The following is a 23447-nucleotide window of genomic DNA, read 5'->3' as shown; positions in this document are numbered from 1 at the left end:
TCGAATTCAAATTGAATTCATCTATAAGATGGATCATCGTCAGCTAAATACTAATAAGGGATCCCTAACAAAAGCCTAATCAAGACAAAGCTGATTTTTTGTTTAATTAAAGCCGCACGAGGAAGGTGTCCCCTAGCACTACACTCTTCATTTTCGGTAATACGCTGATTAGAGGCCGCTTATGAAAAAAATAAATAAATGATAATTTCGGCACTAAAATCTTCATTGCCAAACTCTCAGCGTTATCCCATTAGATATTAACAGCGAAAATAATAAAAATGATTAAGCTATTATCTCACAAAAAGCTATTCCTTACTCAAATTTGCAGCAATAATGAGTTATATTTAAGTGAGCGAGCCGTGGGTATAACTGGTTGGAAGACTGTACCAGTTAAAGCTTTTCTACTCCAACCGCATTCGAACTAGCAGCTGTTTTTCTATATTATAATCGTTAGTAGCTATCGGAGCAGCCGCAATGCCTGAATGGTCTCGCATGCCCAATGCGTCGCAGCTGGCCATTTCCAGCGGCTGCGCGCCGTCACTACAGTCTTCCAACAGTTCTGGCGTCCTTGAACTTTCGCCCATCGTCGTAGTACGTACTCAGCAGCTTCCCGTTTAATTTACCTGGTCACTGCAACATTTCACTCGATGCTGATTCTTCGCGGCCGAGCTTTTCCTTGCATCCCTTGCTTCAATGCCAGCGATGACGTGGACTATAACCTGATGCTTTTACCGGTACGCTGCTTCGCAGGCCTGCCGCTTGCAACTTGGTAGTCTTGTGGCTTAGTATAAAAGCTTTCACGGCTAGCAACTGTTTATTGATCACATTCTCACCGTAGTATATATATATATATATATATATATATTTGAAAGGCTTTATTTTGAAACTAGGATTTCTGTAAACCTCCTACTTTTCGCGTTTAGGATTTTGTCACCTGCCCTTCAAGTCTAATCCTTTTAACAAATCTTTTTGCTAAAGTCTAAGAGATGGAAGTTTCGAAATGAAACGTGAAATATTAGTTCAACTCGGCAATAAAACCAGTCAGTGTAAGGGTTCCGCTACACAGTATTATCGACGATATTAGACCATAATGATGCTGTTCTTACTCACACTGTCTACTGGTGTTAGGGTACGTCACGCAGATCGTGCACGTTGCGCTGATGGTACAGCACCCTGCGTGAACTAGGCGCATTTAATGGCTAGGCCTACTGGAGTAACAGCATGTTAAAAACATTTAGCGATACAAAAGGAGAGACCGAAGGTTTTAAGAAAAAAAATGATGGTAGGCTGCTTCTTTTGCTATGAACCTTATGATTAGAAGCGCAAGCTGGTCGAAAAGAAAAAAAAATACACCTCATAAAAGGGAGAGCTCTCTTCATGTGTGGTAACGTTCTATTTTTTTCTCGTTTGTAACTTGTACAAGCCTTTTAATATAAAAACATTGATAATGAATTCTAAATACGAATAGCACAATGGAGAGCCTTCAGAGTTTTTTTTTATTTGTTTTGATGTAGTAGTAGTCTTAAATTTTCTTGCTGACAAAATCTTGAGAAGGACCTTTAACGCGTAAGATGGATCAGAACAGCAGGGGCGCGTGTTATTAAGCAGTATTATCCTATTCCATGTCTTATTATAAGCTAAGCCTTCTCAATTCTAGCACAATCCTTATATGTGTCTAGAGATAATTCCACAAAAATAATCTCAAACGAGATGCAACGTAGCGCATATGACCTCTAACTTGAACTGCTGGAATCCTGCTAATACGTCTACGCCAAGTTCATCAATTCTCGTTACGATTATAAATTTATCGCAATTCTATCAAGTACGGCAGCCTTACGATCGTACAACGGCCCTGCGGCATTGAATTTGCACTCTAGAAATTTAGGAAATCGTTATAATGGTATCTTTTCTACGGAAACCAGACTTGATACGCGTCCTGTAATATAGAGTCTTACTGTGAAAACAAGCAAGAGACTTCAATCAAATATTAGCAAATTTGACAAAAATAAATTATCTGCTTTCCTGCATATGAAACGTCCATTTTAATGATGTTTTGAGTAATGCTTTGTAAAAGGTAACTCTACTATATTAGTCGCAAAGAAGATGTTTTGAAGAAGTTACTTTTTTTTTTTTTATAAGAATATAGCTGTTTGAGTAAAGCGCGTAACCTTGTATGAAGGTATATATCTGATCAGTCTTTCGGCTAGCCTACCAGTTTAGTCATAACATAATTTGTTCCGTAAAATAATCTAACGATAATAAAGCTGACAATAAAATATTTATCAGAAATTTACTGTTTAGATAGATGCCACGTTTCTCATCCAGTGTAAATACTCTGGGTTATAAACCTGGAAATGTAAACCTTTCATTAAACAATCTAAATAGTCTTTGGCTAATTTATTTGATTATTCATTAACTAAAGCCAATCACTAAAAACATATAGCCGCACTGCAATATAATAATATGACACATTTATTAACATTTTTCTTAGGTAGATATCGAGTATGGTAATTTGGGCTAGTATCTGCAATATTGCACCAGTGTCTGTGTAAATCAGCTGTTCAATAGGCTTTATTCAGTAGAACATAAACTGAATTCACGGGTAAATAAATGGGAGATTTTTTCACTTTTCCTACAGTAGTAGTTATCTTCAATGACCAGTTTATTACAAACGCCAAAAGTGTAATAGGACGGGTTTGAGTGGCATCGATGTGGCAGTCCTTCACCTTGCCAGGCTGTGAAGTCGAAATATGCAGATGAATGTTTTAGCCTTAATAGTCTGTGGTAGTCGATCTTTTTGCGTCTTTCAGCTAATGATCGCCATCTTTTGTTTGTACTCTTATTGCTTGTAAAGAGGACACGCCTGCCAGTCAACCGCAAATAACATATGTAATAGATGTAGTATACCAAACCGTATACTTCGTGGTCGGCCTATTTTAAGTAGTATAGATTATTCTTTAACTGACGGAAGAGGTTAAATAATGACAAAACAAGGATTTGACTTTGATGCAACTTTCTACTACTTCATTCGCACAAATAGGCCAAATCCAACCTTGAAATACTCAAGCTAATAATGTTTTTTAGTGATTTTTAGAGGAAATAGTTGACGATAAACGGCGAGATTGTTAGGCGTCAGCGTCCTCCCCGGATTTTAAGCGAATGTTACACGCTCAAAGCCTAGGATTCCCACAAAAGTCTCACAGAAATGGCAACCGTTCTTAGTGTAGTACATTAGTTGATTTTCGAGACTTCTCGGTAAATTCGACCAGTGCTTTGGTTCTCGTAGCGTATCGTACGGTACATGTAGTCTACGTATGCAGCACTTAACCATCGACTTCAAATGCCGTAATTCATGCGCATTCAATGAATGATAGAGACGGTGATAAACTCAATCTTTTAGCCGATTTCCTTAATTTAGATTTCCTTAATCAGACAGCATTTACGCTAAGGCCCGAACGTCGCTTTATAACATTTACTGTAAACTGGTCATTTATAGTGATCAGCACCGCATTGCGTTCACGGCGTGAGTTAGGACCAGGCGTTCAGTTATTACCACTAGTGACCTTACCTTTTCTAACTCGTAACTTGATTGAATCTCGTATACCGCAGTATAACAATTGCTTAATCTCACGCTAACTAATAGTACAGTTGGAGATTATTACACTCATAACTGATCGAAATGTTTTGTATTTTCCACTGATCGGTCTTAATCAATGAAATATATTCACGTAGTGCATTCTGTTTGTAATTTAACAATTAAAAACGAAATAAGACCTTGAAAAATATAGTTTTCATTAGGTCATATTGTACGTACGTTGATAAATATGCGCCTAAAAGATCATCGAGGTTTGATTTCTTTGCGCAAAAGCCGACCTGTTAAGTGATGTTCAAGCTATAAACCCAACAGCTGTTGCACGCTTTCGAGCTGATGAGGTGACCGAAAAGCGAGCGGAATATGGGAACGTCGAGGCAGTGAAATCGAGATAGACGTCACCAATCATCTACCTTTTTGTTGCAGGCGAATTGTGGATTTCCTTTTCTATTCAGCCCAAGTACATTGACACGCTTATCGTTTAGGCTATCTGTCATAGCTTAAAAAATTTATCATCGGCTATAACTTTGTTTTCTTCTCGGTTTAAAATTAAATTGAGGTAAAAAAAAGTAGCACATGTTCCTCGTAGAGTTTCGTCGAGAAAACGTAAACATCGTCGTCGTCATCGTCACTTCTACTATGCTTATCACAGCGCCGACGCATTGAAAATTTCACTGGGGTCAACTTAGGTCTTTTCAGATATGGCAGACAATTAATTTCTTCAGAATAAATTCAAATATTCCAGTAAACCAGTTTTTTGCACAAACAATGACAAGTCCATCCAACCGCTATTGCCTGCAAGGGTGGAAGTTTTGTTCATATCTATATATCCATTTAGACATATATATATATGAATCTAGACACAAATTAATGATTGTTATCAACACTTCATTACATTAATAAGTAGCTAAAACTATAACTTTAGCATATGCTACTCTTAAACTATACTGGAAGCACATAAGGAAAAATTACCTACTTTGCAAAAAAGGAAACGGCAAAAATATTTCCTAAGGGATTTATAACATTTTTCTGATTCTGTGTATCCTAATATAATGAATCTTGTACTGCTTGGCTCCAGAAATTTACTCCTTACATAAATAATGTTTTGACGAACAAACAAGAAATTCAGTAAACTTACTATAGCTTTTTATTATATATATATAGGATTTATATATACATATATATAGGATCATAGGATAGGAGGAATATAGGAATGCTATGAAAATTTTACCCTTGCGTATTGCGTATTTAAGTCTTTGAGAGCGCATTTACATGTGTGGGTTATTTCGTTAGTATCTAGTAGATCGAGTATAGCTCCGTTAAAGATATACTGCGTATTCCGGTGGACAATATACAAACTTCAAGTGTCACGACATATTCGTTTGTTTTGTTCAGAATATATAATCCATTACCGTTCCCATTGATTTGAATGATTAGTGCCGTAAGCATCTTTGAAGGTGTATGACAGTAAACACTTGTGCTAAAGATGTATGTTATAGTCCCAAGCACTTCTTTAGAATGATAAAAATAGGCCTAATTTAAGAAATCATGTCAATCAGTGATATATATAATCGATCAAAGTGTTTGATCATGCGAAAGTGTCCGAAAATATAGTTACAGTGTAATTGTTTCAGGGCTTAACGTTTGTATCATATATTGTGGGCTGGCAGAGCCGTAGGCGGCTTATGCCTTCTTGCTACCCCTTTTTGTGGGATTGCCTTTACGAAATTGATGTAGCTATCGTTATAATGTATTGTTATGACGGTTATAACGTCTCACATTTCTTCCGTCACTTGATGAATGGGGAGGATATAACGTGCAGAACAGATGGCAAATACGAAAACGACTGATTGAAATCGTGTGAATCATCATAGATACAGACGATTTCTTTCCGCCTGCTGACCGAAGAAACGCAAAAGTAGTCTACTGAGCACTTCGTTCTTGTTTTGTGAAGCTTTGCTTAATTGAGGCAATGCTTAAAATATTACACGTTAGGGGGTTATTGGGAATTATTGCATCTGTTCTCTAATTTCACTTCAAAATGGCAGTTTACTGGCGTGGCTTTCGCTCTGTACAAATCTTCTAAATTTGGGAAACATAATTACTCTGCACTGAACAGTTTGAATTATACTAAGATATTAAACTTATTTCGACTGATAATATTTTTTTTTAATAAAATTTTCAATAATGCTATTTCGTGAACCTATATAAGTTATGATCTATTTATTTGCAGTGTATTTGTTATTGGCGAGATATTTAATACGCGTGTTATCTCAGGTCCAATAAATGTACAATACAATATTTTATTTATATCGTCCTTGCTGTGGGTTTTTAGAAAGTGTTTTTAAAGCTTAACATGTTTTTTGAGTCTATGGATTTCCATGATTTTTGCCGACTGTGCGTTATTATCAGGGGCTCTTTCACGTCCTTCACGATCCACAAAACAGCGTTTACTCAGTTTATACTGTCATTAGCCGAACATTTTTTTGTGCGAAGAACCTACGCAATAGGGCGATTTCCATAGGAAGAGCATGCGCTACTTGTAAGTCTATGTACCAATTGACATAAAAATGATTGTTATAAAGCTAGTTATAGAAAAATACGAAATTATAGGCTTAGTCTATCATTTATCTTAGTGGAATGCATGGAACAAAAAGTAAATTTAGTATTAATGGATTTTTAAGCGAAAGTTCCGAAATGCACATTTTCTCTACAAAAGAGTCAACGGTTGATTTAATGGACGGTGTTATCACAGATATTGCAATGACTAAATTCGGCGAACTTGGTCTAAAACGCTTTTCAGAGCCGTCAATAAGTCTAGCTTAGAGAGGACTTTTCAGCATGGATTTTTTCAGTTGTATGTAAAGTACTGTTTTATACCACCTTAACCTAAATAAGAGGAAATAAGTGGATTTTTCCTTGTGATAAGATAGAAAAGGTAGCCTTTTATTATATATATATATATATATATTATTGAGAACTCGTGAAGAATTTTAATAAAGAGTGAAAATTAGCAATTGAAGGCTAAACTTCACATCAAAATCGGTCTAAACGTTCAATATATTTTTCAAGAAAAAAACATATATTTAAAAGCCATTATGGTGAAAAGCCGCTTAAAAGGTACCCAAACGAGTCCAAGTCGTTGTAGTAGAGGCATCGAGAGTCGAAAGTTTAGTCATTCAGACATTCAAAAGGCTGCCAATAATATTGCAATACGTGTGTTACGTTTAAGACAGCGCAAGACAAACAGTAATTGGTTCAATTTTTAATGGTGGTCAAATGGACCTGCAATACGGATATTTTATTGCGATTTTTATCAATTTGTCATCGTCAACAGTCGTACTTTCTCCAAACATATATGAATATGGAAGGGTGAATTCAGTGTTCAAAAAGCTTACGAAAGTCTATTGAACAAATCTATAATCGTCGTTGAGAAAATAGGCAATACTACAACAAAAACTCGTGGCAACACCACATATACAATAACATTCGATTATATCCTGAAGTCAGATTGTGTTAAGAAGCGGAAACAAAATGGACATTACAACGACTTCCTTTTTTATCTACTAGAGACATGTCATCTTTGATGTTAGTCCTAGGATTACGCCTATTCGATTTCAGCTTCAGTTCAAAAAAGGCATTTATTACCTAGTTAGCACATGTCTTGTCAACGCTAAGCGCACTGAAAATGAAACGCACGGCGGAACTAAATTTTGGGATGACAGGAGGAGAGAAGTCCCAAAAATGCAAGGGTCTGAAATAGCCAAAAGTCTAGACGGTGCAAAAGGACCCGAAAAGTCAAAGAAAGACTAATCTGCTGGCTTAGCTGGACGATCAAATTAGTAATAAACACGCTCTTCTCTACATCACTCAATAGGTTCTTTATTAAAAATCCAAAATCATCGGAAATAAAGTGTTGTGACAATTTGGTGCATCCTTGAGCTCTTCCAGCCTTATAGCGCGTAGGGAGGCAACAATGACTGTTACATGCCGAGGACGAACTCACGACACGACAAGTTTGCGAAAAAAAATTGATTTCCTTTTAGTGGTCAAAAAATGTGATTGAACGTAGGCCTGCGATAACCAATAGGCCAACAATAGTCCGAATTAAGACGGACCGTACAGACTATTCACATAGCGTATACTACCTGGAATGAGAGTATGGCAAAGATCTCGAACGAAATCGTTTAGCATATAATGTTTGCTTACTCCATTAGACTTGAATACTCGGTGTGCTATAATTAAGGAGACTATCTATTCGGGTAGGCCGAGAACAATCTACCTTTATTTTTCGTGACTGTTATATATATATAAGATTGAGACTCTAGTGTAATAATAAAAACAGCATGTGTAAAATGGGCAAGGTGGCTATCGCGCTTAAAATAAGTAAAAAAAAAAAACTAGCTTTTTGATTAACTTCGTTGGACATTTATTTAAGTTCTGTAGATCATCCGACTTCCTTTGTGTCCTGACTAAACTCGGCATTGTGCGCCAAGAAATATCAAACTGTTTACGTAATTTGATTTTTTTTGTGATTCTTATAAGCGTGACAAGACTTCTTGCATTTTTCGTGACTAGATGATGTAAATACCGACCTTCACAATGAATATCCGAGTGTATCTGTATCCTCTTTGACTTCAATGCGCTTCTTCTCGGAGGTATCATCAATAATAAGCGCTGTTTATTTAAATTTTATCCAACTTTCTGGGATTTATTGACATTTTGCATGGTAGAGTAAATGTACATGGGGAGTGTAAATATGACGGTAATTTCTACTTCTCACATATATCCTATTGCAACTCGTATATTTCGAGTAGTTTACTGGCTATTCGAGACTGTCTACATATCTATTATGTCAATAGAGCGTAACGGTTCGCGTCACAGCCTCTTTTCCCAAGCAAACGGTAGCAAAAGACGTGATGAACTTGTTTTTGACAGACGTGGAAGGGGCGGCCACGAACTTCAGGTTTTCCCAATCATCTCCCGCAGTTGCTGTCTCCACTTATTTTTTAATTTGTAAAAATAAAGGCGGTGTCTGTTCTGTTTCAGTATATCAACATCGACTTCACTCAGAATTTAGCTTACTGAGATACAGTTTGTGGCCTTGCTTTTTTTTTTTACTTCGATCTGTAAAATAGTATTGAGCCCTTTAGTGTAATCGCTCAACTGAAGTAAATTATGGGCACTTATTTTATGTTCGTTTTACGCATTGAAGTGAGATGGGAAGTTCGAACAGATCTGCGATTAAGAAACGCGTTGTGGTGCAACAGTTTTTAAAAGCACTGAGGTCTTTGTTGTGAGAAACCTTTTCTTTCTACAGTCGTTCGTCCAATAAACTTCGGGAGCCATGAAGTCGTACAATTTTTTGCTTTATCTGGTACGTTCTGCTTAGGTTATGATACTATAGAATAACATAAATACATACGTTCCTATCGCCATATCTAGCTATGAATTTTTGCGTCTACTGCCCTATGTACAATTTTTGCGATGTAATACTACACGTATAATAATCATGTTCTTTGCAAATTACTAGGATCATATATGACTCGATAATAGAACCGGATTGACTATGTTTTTCTTAATAACAAAACTTTGTTTAGTGACAAAATTAACTGCAAAAAATAATAATTGTTTTCAATACGAATTTCAAACATTCTATATTATCGGATATTATATTTCCTGCCAAGGAACTTGATAGACATCAACGCTGATAAAGCAAACGCCTTTGCCGAGAGATTTTTCCTAATACATTTGACCTGACATTGATCAAACAGATGAATAATTACTATAGAAAATAATAGGCAAACTCTTCTGAGAGAGAATCATTTGGCATAACACATACATTAATACAAAAACGACACTTACGACTACTTTTTTTTGTCCTTTTCCGCTATAAGTTCGAGGCAGTTGGCAGGAGACAAATACGATGCCTTATCCAAAAAACATAAGACAATCGTTCGAAAGTGTTATTGCTTAGTTTTTTGGCTTCTCAAGCGATCTGACATTAAGAGGTAACGGTCCAATGGTACTATAATAAGGGTTTGATAGCAAAAGGCGTTCGGGATAGTTGACATAGGCGTTAGGGACAGCGGCTACGTTAGATCAATTAGGGCGCCATAGCGGAATATGTGAACCGATGTTACTCAATAATCGAAGTAAGGTAACCAATTTATTAAAATAGAACTTACAAGATGAATGAAAAAAAAAAGAGGTCATTATATAATGCAGCAAAGTAATAAAGTGATTCGCGCAACACAGTTGGTTTACTAAAGTAGGGTGGTGAACAAATTTCAATGAAAAAAAACTGTAACGGGGCAAAAAGGATAACTGCAACGAAGTGGTGAGTGTAGGGCATAGAGCAATACAACAACTGCAACGATATAAGGATCTCTTCATTATATCTATTGCAAGAAAGTATCCGTCTGAGGAAACACCGGAAACATCGAACTGAGGTCATCCATTTCTACCATCGTCTGTCCAAAGAACAGACAAGCTAACATTTATATACCAAAGCTGCTTTACGTTACAAATATAAAATCAATAGTTTTCTCGTCAAAAAAAGCAAGAACATTGTCGACAGATACCAGATGAGCTATGCAAGTTTTCATACCTACTTTCTTTCGTCAATTTCGTCGGCTTCGGACTGCGTCTTGCCTTTAAGCAAGTATCGAGAACAACGTTACTTTTCAATTTGAGCAGATACTTAGTAATTATACTTAATGACCTCTTTAATGCGACATAGCTTTAAGACTTAACGTCACTCTTGGTAAAGTCCCGAAAATTTAATAAGCATGCCAGTCAGATTAGTTTTATATTCTATCGATATCCAGGCACTGCCAGACAGTTTTTTGGAAGTTTATGCTGTAGGCTTATTTCCCTCGGGCGGCTGACGAATACAACCAACCAGCAAGCTGTCAGCCATACTCAGAAAATTTGGCTGATTCGGCGGCTGCTAGCTAAATCAATACTACCGTTTCTGAGCGTGACGATTTTCAATCCCAAAGAGCGGTGATATGGGTCGAAGCTCACAATTGCATGTGACATGTTAGTATATTGTGGCCAACGCTTGCAGTGGACTGGTGTACGAATACACAAAATAGGTACCAGTCTCGATTTCGTTGATAGGATACAGCCATTAGTCCCCTCTATATATATGTAACGCACACCTAAGGATCCAAGAGAAACCTTACCTCAGACTCGTAGAAAGAAAGAAAGAAATCGCAACCTTAATCACGACGATACTTTAATCTGAATTTACTGTCCAGTCTGACTACCCGGCAGTCATCATTGTCGTTACTAGTCTTAATTTTGTACAAGAATAGGGTTTCAACATCGCACAACGTTGTCGGCACAACACTTCACGCAAAAATTCTGCGATAGAGGTAGTATTCCGTATACTCCTTCGAGGTTAGTTACAATCACGTATCTTATTTAAGGTTACTCAACTTTAAACTTTAAAATGCATATCTATAGAACTAGTCGAATATTTCACAGAACGAATCAACTTTTGAACATATCGTATGCCGTTCGTACGACCACTGGGCATAAATGGGAAGGAAGGGTTCGCGAATGGTCCCCTACGCTTCAAAAGCCCGAAAGACAGTCTAGGAAGGCTGGAAATTAATATGGCCGTTACAATCCTAACAGCAATAAACGTACCAAAAGCAAGTAACTTATGTAGCTACCACGAGAATTTTTTTTTACTTGTGCAAGCCACTATGCCTGAAGCTTTTGATAAGTATAACCCTGGGGCGACAAGCCAACTGTGGAAAAACGTGCAAAAGTGACCTGTTGGACGGATAGTCAACGAATAATCCTTGCATGAAGCTTCCCATAGTTGTATCGGTAGTGTATAGCAAGAGAAAACTTGCAACAGGTTGTAACTGTGCTGTTGCAGTAGTAGTAAATAATATTCTTTAGCACAATATTACGCATCTGAGACAAGTGAGAAAAAAAAAAAACTCCTTTTATCTTAATGTCTCAATAAAAAGTACTTATTAAACGAGTTGTAAAAAAGTTGCTGTCGCCAAGCTCATACCCTCGTCGCGGAGTGCAATTCTCAACTGAAAACTTACCAAACGAGAGTACTCTTACTCTAAACATCGTTAAAGATTCGATTATGCCTTAATTATTATTGATTGGATAATTGGTATGTTGTGCCTTAGAAGCGCCACTACTACGACGGATTGCCGAACGAAAGAAGAAAGAATGAAAAGTTTTTCCATTTGCCCGAATTGTGTAGTTTTGTCGCCGGCGACGCGCTGGAGTCTCTACCGCATGAGCTTAGTCAGGCGTAATAGAGCTCGTGCTTTCAAAACACACATGTAAATTAGGTAGGAACATTTACAACAGACTTTGTTATTTATGTTCGGCCCTTCGATTCATTTTAGTTGACTACTTACAGGACCTTGCAGAGACCTTTTCCTTTTACCCTAAAGCCCTATTCTCCACTTTTGTACTAAGAGTAGAGAGACAGCAACTGACCGAAGTTTTTGCAAAATTAAGCCATTCCAAATATCAGATGCAACAAAAAAACTAGGAATTTTTTCCTACGTACGTATTCGGGCACTATAGTAGTGAACAACTAATAGCATGAACGGTTTCTGCGCGAACGAAAAAAGGCCCTCTGTATTGCACAGGCGATACGTATTGCGTAAAGAAATGACAGCGTTAGCCAATTCTCAACAAACAAAATTAACATTTGCTCTTAATTCGTTGTAAGTAGGGGGCGATACGCATAATCTGGCTATTACTAGTCATGTTCATGAGTACCATTTAGCAAACGTTAAATAACACAAATGATGAGATAATCTTCGTTCGACTTCATTTCAGCCAGTGGCATCGTTATGAAATACTCATTACTACATACCGCTAAACCCGCTCTCTAATTTGGTGCCTATTACTTAACATTACTTTTATTCTCAGCAGAAAGTTTAGTTTGACATTTTCGGATTAAATATTTCTTGTGGTGGACAGCTAGACTTCAGATGATGTTTCATTCAATCGAAGCTTGTTGTTGTGCTTTCATATCACTTATGTGTCATACGAATCTGAGTATTTTAGCGTCATTTCATGACTTCTGCTCCGATTTACAAAGTAAAACCTTCATTGGTAAAATACAACTACTAGTATTTATATCCTAATTGGCGTTTCAAATGCATTGCTACAATATGTGATAGCGCTCAGAGTGTTTTCTCACATACGAAGCTTGAAAAACTTTTTTTGACAAGGACAGGCCCCTTTTCCTTAGTTAAACACTGCGATGCACAGAAGAAAGAGACCTGGAATCCGCCAAGTGATTATAAGCCCGGCCCATAGTTTGTATTGTAAAGCTACGTCCATTTCAATGACCAAAACGTGAAGGAGTCATCTCCTTCCAAATTAAGACACACATTCGGTCGTTTTGCGATTAAGCGAATATGAGGAGTGCTATTTTATATATTAAAAGTTTACTAATAAAAAAAATCTACCCTTTCACTAAATTTGAACTAGAGCTTCATCCCGTTAGATCCACATGCATTGTAGCAGTGCAGTTGTAGGATCTACAAGCAATTCTAGTCCATCTTCCGTGCGCACGCCTCCGTGACAAAGGACAAATTCTGGTCCGATGGCGGACCGTGGACACGGACTATTTCGTAACTTGAATGATCCCAGAGCCCAGGTCAAACAATAACAGGAAAGCAAAGGAAGATGGTCGTTGTCGGTAATTATTTGAAAACCGTTATTTTCCAAGAGATTCTGTCTCAGCGTTCATAATACGTTCTGACTGTGCAGGAGGGGTTTGGTTGATATTCCTTTCGTTCTGGATATATCTTCTTAACTGATTGCTTAAAATCTGCTTCTTGCAAGGTAAAAATATAGAATGTGAACTTTTCCTTTAACGGGCGTTGAATTGACATTCTGTTATACCAACAAGAACCGTCCTCAAAATAGTCCGACTCTTGGCTCGTAGGACATTAATGGATACCTTCATTGCTAATAGCTAACGTTTAGCAAACGATAGGCTAACGCTTATCACAATGAGTTGCTCTGGCGCTGATGATCGATATTGACCAGGGCCGATGTCGATTCATCCATTTAGTCGTTGAATGACCAGGGTAATCAATCATAAGAACAGGATTGTAAAGTACATCGTTCCTTAGGCCCAATGTATCCCTAAAATTAGTACCAAAAGGATAAGCGGATACAGACAGCAAGCCAACAAAAAAAAAGTAAATTGCACATGGCACATACGCTGGCCTGTTGATGTTATGCCTTTGTTAGGACACAGCGTAGGAGAAAAACAAAACGCACAGCCGGCTCTTATATTTTTGAGAAATATTCATTTGAGCGAAAATTTAGGAAAATAGAAACTAATATCTATTTTCATTACAAGTAATTTTTATAGCTTGAAATGTCACCTCATTGCCATCTAGTAATAGAGGTATACTATATTTTAGGACTTGCAATTATTACAACGGACATGTTGCAGGAATGCATATAACAATTTTTTAGCTGTAGTTAGTCGTCCAAAAATTCAGTTATAGAAGTCAAATAAACTGCCGGGATGACGGAAGACTAAAAATTTGATAATGCGATCAAATTTACCTGTTTACTACGATATGTTTGCGACTAAGTTATGAGAGAACGCATGCGGTGCATGGAACTTCAGCCAAGTCACTAGACATCACTAGAAGTCACTAGAAGCAACTTGAGCTCGAACTTAATGATCGATAAATTTCTATCAGTCGACAGTTCTACTAAATGATTTGATATCCTTCGACTCAATTGTGCTGTAAAGTAGTATGATAAAATTATCTATTTTAACCTGTCGATATATATCTGCAGCGTTGTTTTTGTAGATAAATTTTATTAGCAAGTTACCTGGAAAGGAGAAATGCAATGGAGCAATAAATGCGTAATTCCACAAATATACACATGATAGTATGGATTATGGAAGAGCCATTAGCGTGATTTTTATATAATTTGTTATATCTCACGTTCATTATAATACAGAAATATATACTATAGAGAACAAGTTGGAGAAGTCCGAAAGTAGACCTATCTTAAGCGGTATATATCTATTTATATTTGTATTGAAAAGATCCTGCTTGTACATTCTAAGAGAAGTCTCTCTTTTTTCGTCGTTCAAATTTTTAAATCGTCTCATCGCAGAACGAACATCCGGACATTAGCCAGTCGGCAATATATTGATGAATTCATAAGAAGAAGAGTCAATTAAAAAACATTTAGGAATTAAATCAGTGTCCGCAAATATCAATAGGAAAATTCAATTATCAAGAAAATCTGTTATTATTATCGATTATTCAATTTTTCGATCAAAATCGGCACGGACCTGTGGGTTTACTTAACATGATTCTCTTGCTAAGGTTCCTTGCAGTTTTTCTTTCATTTAATTTTTACGCATGTCGCGGGCAAAAATCTAGATGGCTGTCGATCTGTTGCCCCTTTTACCTACTGGTTCCTTTTTTACTGTGACCGGATGTGGCATTTCGCCAGAATTTTCAAAGTATTCTTCTTGGAGCCCGATTCGGAATGCACTCTCACATGTTTGATAGGGCTTTTCTCTGAAAATCTAAATATACGGTGATGGACTCTGTAAGATCTTTACGAATTTCCCTCCACCATTAGCATGGAATGCTAATGGTGGAGGGCGCTAACAGAGCCCCTCTAACAAATGTTCCATCCGGCCTGTCAAAGAGATGCCTCCTGAACATCGTCCTTAGAATTTCGTTATGCAATATATTATTCGTTCATCTCGAGTTTCCACAATACAGAACTAGCCACGATTGCTTGTGTGCTGATGGCTCTGATGGAAGCCCGCGCGAGTGTGGATTGTACCCTTTGAGGTACGATCCTCATCCATCATTTATCACCAGCCGGCTATATGTATACAACAGCGGGAAGAGTTTAGTACGAGCAATATTATCAACACATCACCTATACGACAATATAAGGCAATTCTGTCGGCCACCACGAAGATATTAAAATGGATGCGCAAAGGTACCATCTCTATAGATTCTGTAGGTAGGGGTTCTGTAAAGATAACTACACAAGCTCGGTTGTGAAAGTTTTGGAGTGAACTTAATAACATTACGATTATTATTATAACTTTAAACGCATGTGGAAGATATTCAAATAACTGCGTAATCCTATAATAAAAAAAAAAGGAGTATCACAGCATCATGTGCAACGATGCCTAAATAAAGAATGTAGCCTAGATTATAGCCTCTGTTCTCTTCTAAGGATTCATTCCAAATGCTATTATGTTGTATTAACTTCTACGCACCTCGTCTATAAAGTTACGTGAATTTTTGTTCACCTTTTGGTTTTATTTGGTACGAGAAAGCCGGCAACTTAGTACATGATAGTGATAAAAAATGTCATAAATTAATAAAGGATAATCGAAATAATATGTGTGTTACCAGCAATCAGTTTACATAGCAGGAAACGACGCGATGGTAAAGCAGGGTACGACGATTTATAAACTTCGAAAGAAATAGCTTCGAAAGAAGTTTACAAGAATGACCGCCGCAAGGCAAACATAACCCGTTTGAAGCTTCAGATGGCATCAGCAATCTCACAACATTCAACGCCGTCATCAAGTACCGCCCGCTTAGATTCCAAGGCTAAAGATTTGGACACTAGAAAGAATAGCGGTTACAATGACTCACGTGAATCGTTAACTGATTTTAGCACGAATTAGCTAAATTTATCCTGTTTAAGGTATACGCCGCTCTAGCCTAATTTTTACCACAGTTTGTTATTTGCATAATGCAGAGTTTTCTTGCGGTGTTAGGCCTACCAACAGGCCGTCGTAGGGATCGTTAGGCCAACCCGTACATACATACAAACGATAGGAAAAGCCAAAAGCAGGTCAATCAAATTGAGAAAAAACCTTTGTAGTCAAAACTGGTTTTTAGCCGAAACAGTATGCTGAAAAAACGTCTGACTCAATTGTAAAGTTATTGTTTTTTTTTTGATATTATAGAAACCTAATTTTTAAACTTACCCATTCATTGGGTTACTTTCGCTTCTGTTCTTTATTCGTTCTAGGGTGTAGAAATAGGTTTAAGTACTGAGAAAGTACTTATAAAACTAAAACATTTAAATAAAAGCAATGATATTATAAAGCCATTATTATAATTTATGATTGTGCAATTGATGATCTAAAAGCATGATCCCTATCCTTTATTCTTAAGTTTCGATCCAGAGGTTCTGAACTTATTGAGCATTCACAAGCCTCTAGGAATACTTTTAAAGTACTTTCGTTCTGCGCTAATACTAATATATTTTGCGCTGTTTAGATTTCTGTTTTACATTCCTTCAGTGACTTTCCACCTGAAGTCCGTATTTAAACGCTTGGCCTTTAGTTAATTAAAGCTGTAATAAAAATATCATAGGGAAATCAAAATAAGTTCACCCTATAAAAGGACTTCATAGACGTTACACGTGTGTATCACATACGCCTGCAATATTTGGCGTAATATAGCTTCTCCTGGTGTAGTTTTAATACAGAAGCGCATGGCCGAGGTATATTTCTAACGAACTTTTGCGTCTTATTACAGAAGCAGTCGAATCTAATCAAGTTCGATCTAAGTCTCTATCCGAGTTGAAGTACGGGCCACGAGGCATTTTAGATGAACCGGTTCGTTATGAGTTTTGAAGGATCTTCTAAGGAAGGCAAAAAACAATGACACCTCGGCCCTATTCGAAACAGTCAGCGTATTCTCGAAGTTGCATGAACTGAACCACACGTAACTTGAGTTTGGGTCCGAAAATTCAAGTGTGATGTTTCCATCATTATCCTCGGGCGAAAAAAACAAAGTGAGAAAACTCAGACCAAAAAATTGCTGACTTGATTTTAATTACCAAGCAAGTTCAAGTTCCCGTGCTTCGGAAATCCGAGGTATTTAGGCTGGGGCGCAAAAAGAAGGCTTAGAGGGGCGTCCTTTAGAAACATTGACGGAACCCAGATCCCAAAAAAACGAGAGTCGATCAAAGCGATAAGCATAGCGCTGGTCCCCAGCCTCACTCGACTCCTTCCCTGCCGCCGTTATTTGGTACACGAATTACCCCATTCAAAGACGTAGACTCATCCTCAGCTTCTTACCCGCGCGCATAGCCCACATCAGCCTCCAGCTACTATTCAGCCCATTGGTCAGTCTCCAGCTGGACCGATAGGTTCACCGGGATCAAACGGCCTCTTGGACCCGAAATCGGGAAATCCAACTGTAAGATGGAATCTTATTTTTCCACGAGGACCCTTATTAGGTTTGTATAAACATCTACTTTCAAAGTTTTGAATCAATTATGAAATATAGCTGAACCAATAAAATCTAGATAAGGTCACGACGATAATCATTACGAATCTTATAGGAACAAAGAGCTTACCGTTTACTAATGTAAACAACCGGAACTCTGCGGGTAGCTTCACAGTGTTGACAAAGAGATTAATTTACTTTTTGTTTCCTAGGCATATACTTGCATAGTACAACATATAATGCGAACAAACTAACATATAAGTAACATATTTTTTTCTCTCTAACATTTTAATTAAGACTACCATTGTAGCATGCAGCGCTGTTTACTAAGCGCTGAAAAAAGTACCGTATTAATCGAGCATACATTAGCTCAAACAGTTTTGTTATAACACAGATTGTCATTTGTTTGTGCTGCAGTTAAATTATCGATTCTACTATCATTTCTCAAATTAAGACGAAGCTTGTTCATGCCTTATACAACAATAACCGTCATTTTTTTGAAAAAAAACACTGAAACACAATGTATACACCAAGATTACTTATTATTTAGTTTTAGTAGTTAGATTATTTAGTTTTCTCATTAAATGGTCGTTATACAATGGCGACACATTTCTAAGGCTATAAAAGAGAATTGACGCAAGCACTGCTCGCATCCACTAAAGATCATCAAAAAAGCGAAGTCTATAAAACGATAAATTTATTTTTGTTAGACCATCGATTATGTTACCTGGGGCTGGTCTAACTCAGGGTGGCTTCAAGCCGGTTCAGTTTTAGTCGGCGACTAGACGCGTAGGACAATTTAAAAGTAACAATCTTGGGTAACTCAACTCCGAACTGGCTTGACTTACCAACTTTCCTTATTTCAGCTGAATTAGTCGGAAAATTCTTTCGGGTTTTTAATAGCAAATGATCATAGCGCTTCCCACAAAATACTTCCTAAGTAAGTTAGCTGTATGACATGTTCGACTCGTAATACATTCAAATGGGTCTTTTGGTCAAATTGCCAGTGCTTCGAGTGAATCATTATATTTTTAATTCAATTTGTGGCAAATCGTCCGATTGCCACACAAGCAAAATAGTTTTTTAGATAATTTGTTTACTTTTAGGTCTTTTACACTCTCAGACCTCAGCCAAGAGCCTTCTTTTCTTTTTTGAGTCGCTTGCACCACACTTCGGATTTATGCCGCCTGCCTTCAATGGAGGCTTTGGTGGTGAATGAAATTTCAACGATAATCGGTTCAACGTCAAGCGTTGGTTAAGCGTGTTCTTTGTTTATGTTATAAGTTTGCTTTCCAATATATCGAAATAAAAACAACGTTCCAAAACGTGTACCGAGACAGAGACGTTGTAAGCGCGTATTTTAACTATTGGCTTATTTATGTTTCTCATAATGGGCTAAGCAGATCATAAACACTCTGCCTTCTAGTTTTGTTAACTTCAAATGTTGTTTTAGGGCTGTGATAGTTGTTGATTAGGTACGCCTCTACTCTAAAAAAGGACTTAAAAGAATGACCATCCCATAATGGCTTGCCAGGCTGGATATTTGCGTTTGTTTCGGCGGTAAACCTAATTACGTTGGTATAGATATATGATTGAACCTCATCGCTTTGGCTTTTAATTAGAGTGGGCCTGGTTGCCACACTGGTTTCGAGACTCACCAGGTATATGGGCTTAATATATAAGCCATGTAACTCTTTTGGTGGACTAATCCGTGTTAAGGAGAGTAGCAATCACATTACACCTTTAACAATCACTCTACATATTGGAGATATCTGCAGAGCGCTTAATTTCCCTGCCCAAGCCAGCCTCGATATCCAATGGGTCCCTCGATCGTTCTTTGTTGTCGAAATGTTGGCATTCCTGGGCAAAACTTCAATGGAAGCTTCGATGAACTATTTACTTTACTATTTTAGTCTAATCTAGGCGATTAAAGCACGAGATCGGCTTAATTCCTTTTTCCATGTTTTATTACAATATATTACAATAACCTACAATGGTATCGTACAGGATACGAACTTTGTCGAAGTTTTTAGATTGAACAATATTAAGGCTAAAATAATTTGTATTATTTTATGAACCGATGCAATGCTAACGCCCATCCAAACTTTCATCTATAGGTCATTTTAAGGCGGTTATGTACAGTTCCTACAATAAAGAAATGAAGAGTATTCTGTAGTCTCATGCATACGTATTTCAAGGGAAGGCTGATAACAATAACGATTAAAAACGCTGTGTTATGTGGCGGTTACGGCACAGGATCAGGTGATAGGGGATTTTTTTTCTAAGAAGCCTATTTTTCGTGAAGTCCCTATAAATTAGTAACGGTGTGAACAAGTGATCAGAGTGTCATTGACGCTATAAAAAAACACCTTAAGTCTGTAGTGTCAGATACAGAATATATTTGGTATGTGAACTTTACTATTTCGTGCAATTTCATCTTATCGAACCACATTAGATTTATCACAGTATTTAATAGGTTGCAATATTACTTAATTTCTAGCATAAGGTCCGTAATGACGCGACCTAACCCGGCTAATTTTTGAATACTCGAAAAAAAAAAAGGCAACCACTGACTGTGTAACATGATAATCTAAACATTAGCAATCGAATTTAAAAAATACGACTCCATCCTTTTTAAAGCAATTTTTTATTATTCTCCATAAACAAAGCAAAGTAATAACAAAAGATAATTTTATAATAATAATTTGCATTTGAGAATATATCGACTTTGACAGTCTGGTTGGAAATGCATATCTTACTGTGGTGAATCTTGCTCTCAGTTGCTTAATCATGGTGCGGGTATCAGCTTCAATCAGGAAATTCCCGTACGAGGCTTTCAACCCCAACGGAAGCTGCCAACGGATTTCACGGGTCATCCATGTTCTTCTTATAGGTGTCTTGTTTGCCCCTGCCGTTGCCGTTGCCCTGAATATCAAAGCAAATCGTACTTAATTTAATACACAGTATGCTGCTATAATTGAGCCCCGATATATGAGATAAAACAATAAGGATCCAGAGTAATGGCTGGACTCATAATATTAATACGATACTTGTCTTTACACAACTGATTCAGTTTCTATGGCACAACTTAATACACGTTTTTACATTTCTATTACGACTGATTCTACTGTTAGGGTAAATTACGGTTTCTGTAGTACAACTACACTTGTCCTAGTCTTCGTGGTTCCTTTGCGATTTCAGCAGCATTTTTTAGTTCGTTACACAAACGCTAACGACTAAGACTAAGCAAGGCACATTATAAGCTGGGTACACTTTTTTAATACATAGGAACACTTTTAAACGAAAATTATTCATGCAACAACTTTATATTTACATAACGCTTATATATACTTATATTGCGATAGCCATCGATAAGGTGACTTGAACGATTACGCCATAGCTAAGGGATGTTAGAAGAAGGATCGCAGTTTTAAGTCTCATCAACGACACGTACTACATAAGTGATGGTGCCAACAAAAAGTTTATCTATATATATATATATATATATATATATATATATATATATATATATATATATATTTCTCCAGATCGCATATAATTGATGGCTTGTTAGTATTCCTTTTAAATTTTCCTGAGTAGTGTTGTTCATATTTAACTTGCTTATATGACATTGCTAGAGTCAACTGCAAAACTAAAATAAAGCTCAAAATAGTTCTTATTTAGTGTTGAGTTTGTTTAGTGAGATAAAGGAGGAAAAGCGAATCCTCTCTAGCTAGAGACGGCCTTTCGCAAAACAAGATTCAGAAAGACACAGGAAAATTGTCGGATTACAAACGCTATCTAGCAAACGGACAGATAGCTTAAAAACACAGCCTGAACCTGTAACTAACAAAAATGAAAAGCCATCTATTTTTCCTTTTTTTTTTTTTTTCCGAGTGGTATAGCAATATAACGAAAACAAATAAGTAAGTAATATACTAAGATTATACAAATACAAAGAATTTATCGACGGTCGAAATTACCACTTGGAATTGCGGCTGAGTGGCGCTGGTGTATTACTGCTGCTGCTGCTGCTTTTAGAATAATTTAGAAATGGCTAAGAAGATCGCCTTTGACACTTTAGCTCCAAGGGCAGAAAAGGTTCGGTACATAAGAAATGATTCTTCATGGTATTCGAAACAATGACGACGGTTAACTCTTTTCGTAGTTTCCTCTAACTAAGAACAATACACTGCATTAATACCCGCTAATATTTCTCACCACTATCTCAGAGGATGTGCGCTTCTAGGCAATTAGCATTAGTGTTATAGTTGACTAATACGCAGATGAGCAAAAACCTGTTTCAGCCAGAATACGATATTACCCTTTTGTAATAAGAAAATTAGATCTCCTCATAATGCTGCTTAAATTATACGCGTGGGCTTAATATGAGGCGCCCGTTCTTGCCAAGCAACCCAGCTGCGCCACAAGTAGAGCAAAATGAAACTCTATGTTACACTCTTTGGGCACCTGAAGTTCGAGCCAAATTTTTTGTCTATCCATTCCCTTTTGTAAAAGATTCTCAGTTCCTTTTTATAGATGAGTTATTATATTTTTGTGGTTAAATACCTTCATAATGAGCTTTTTTTTTAATTTGTTAATTGTCTAGGTGGGAATTGTTAAAATATATAATTGGCGGATTTGGAAAGCTGTACAATTGATTCAGATGTACAGTTTAGCTACTATGTTTTATTCTTATAATATAATTAGACTATTTTTTTTTTGCTAGATCATTACCAAACGACTTATTATTATACAGTAGATTGAATCTATTTTTAAATTACCAAAATCACCACACTGTCGCGTTGTGTAATGTTTTCGATTAAACGATCTAGGATGCTTCTTCGTTTCCTTGATTGCTTGACGGTAATTTGTGGAGTAGCATCGTAAACCAACTTTTCGAGACACTATATTTCATGACCCAAACTAAATCCAGTCGTTCAGTAACATAGGGCGGCTCTTATATCGGTTATCCAACGACATTTACCTAAATTAATTTCAAGCTGAGAGGATCATGTGTGAGACAAGATCAAATACGATTACTTAAGGAGTCGAGGAGATCGTTCTTTTACCACTTCTGTACTGACCGTTTCATTAATGTTATCGCCAAAACGCAATGGGTATGCTCAGATCTCCAAACCCAACTATTCTAAGAAACCAGAGTGGAAAACTTGGGAAGCTTTTGATTTGAGTTAAATATATTAGAGGTAAATGGTACATTCAGCCGCACCGCTTTTCACTGACTGAAGAACCAGATACGGTAATTTCAACAATACGTGGTATCTAAAAGCCTATTATTATTATTTTATGTCTTTCACATATCAGGTTTTCATATATACGTCTTAGTAAGTGCTCTACCGTTTCTACCTAGTTCTTCGATGCAAACATTAGAGTACCTGTTGCTTTTCTAATGAACGATGTCTATATAGATAAACCACTTCTTTGATATAGGCGTATTATATATATATATCAGCTACATTGGTTTGGTTTGTTTTATTTTGTAACTCATTTCATAGGAAGCGCTTATGGTGGACTTGTAGTATTTTAGTTCGCTTTTATGTGCTCACGAACGCTTCAGGGCTTCACCTCTT

General features: G+C 37.0%; 1 long non-coding RNA gene across 1 annotated transcript; it reads right to left on the bottom strand.

Moving 5' to 3' along the window:
• Nucleotides 1-2446: 2446 nt before the first annotated feature.
• Nucleotides 2447-4136, bottom strand: LOC147755939 (uncharacterized). The gene is made up of 2 exons (XR_015326583.1): nt 3815-4136; nt 2447-2863 (listed from the first exon to the last, which is right to left on the bottom strand). It is a non-coding gene; the product is annotated as an uncharacterized LOC147755939 (long non-coding RNA).
• Nucleotides 4137-23447: the final 19311 nt, after the last annotated feature.

This window comes from Varroa destructor, unplaced genomic scaffold, assembly GCF_002443255.2.
Source record: "Varroa destructor unplaced genomic scaffold, Vdes_3.0 BEIS01000004.1, whole genome shotgun sequence".
Taxonomy (NCBI): domain Eukaryota; kingdom Metazoa; phylum Arthropoda; class Arachnida; order Mesostigmata; family Varroidae; genus Varroa; species Varroa destructor.
Note: the sequence above shows the minus strand (reverse complement) of the source record. Positions and strands in the feature narration are given on the sequence as shown.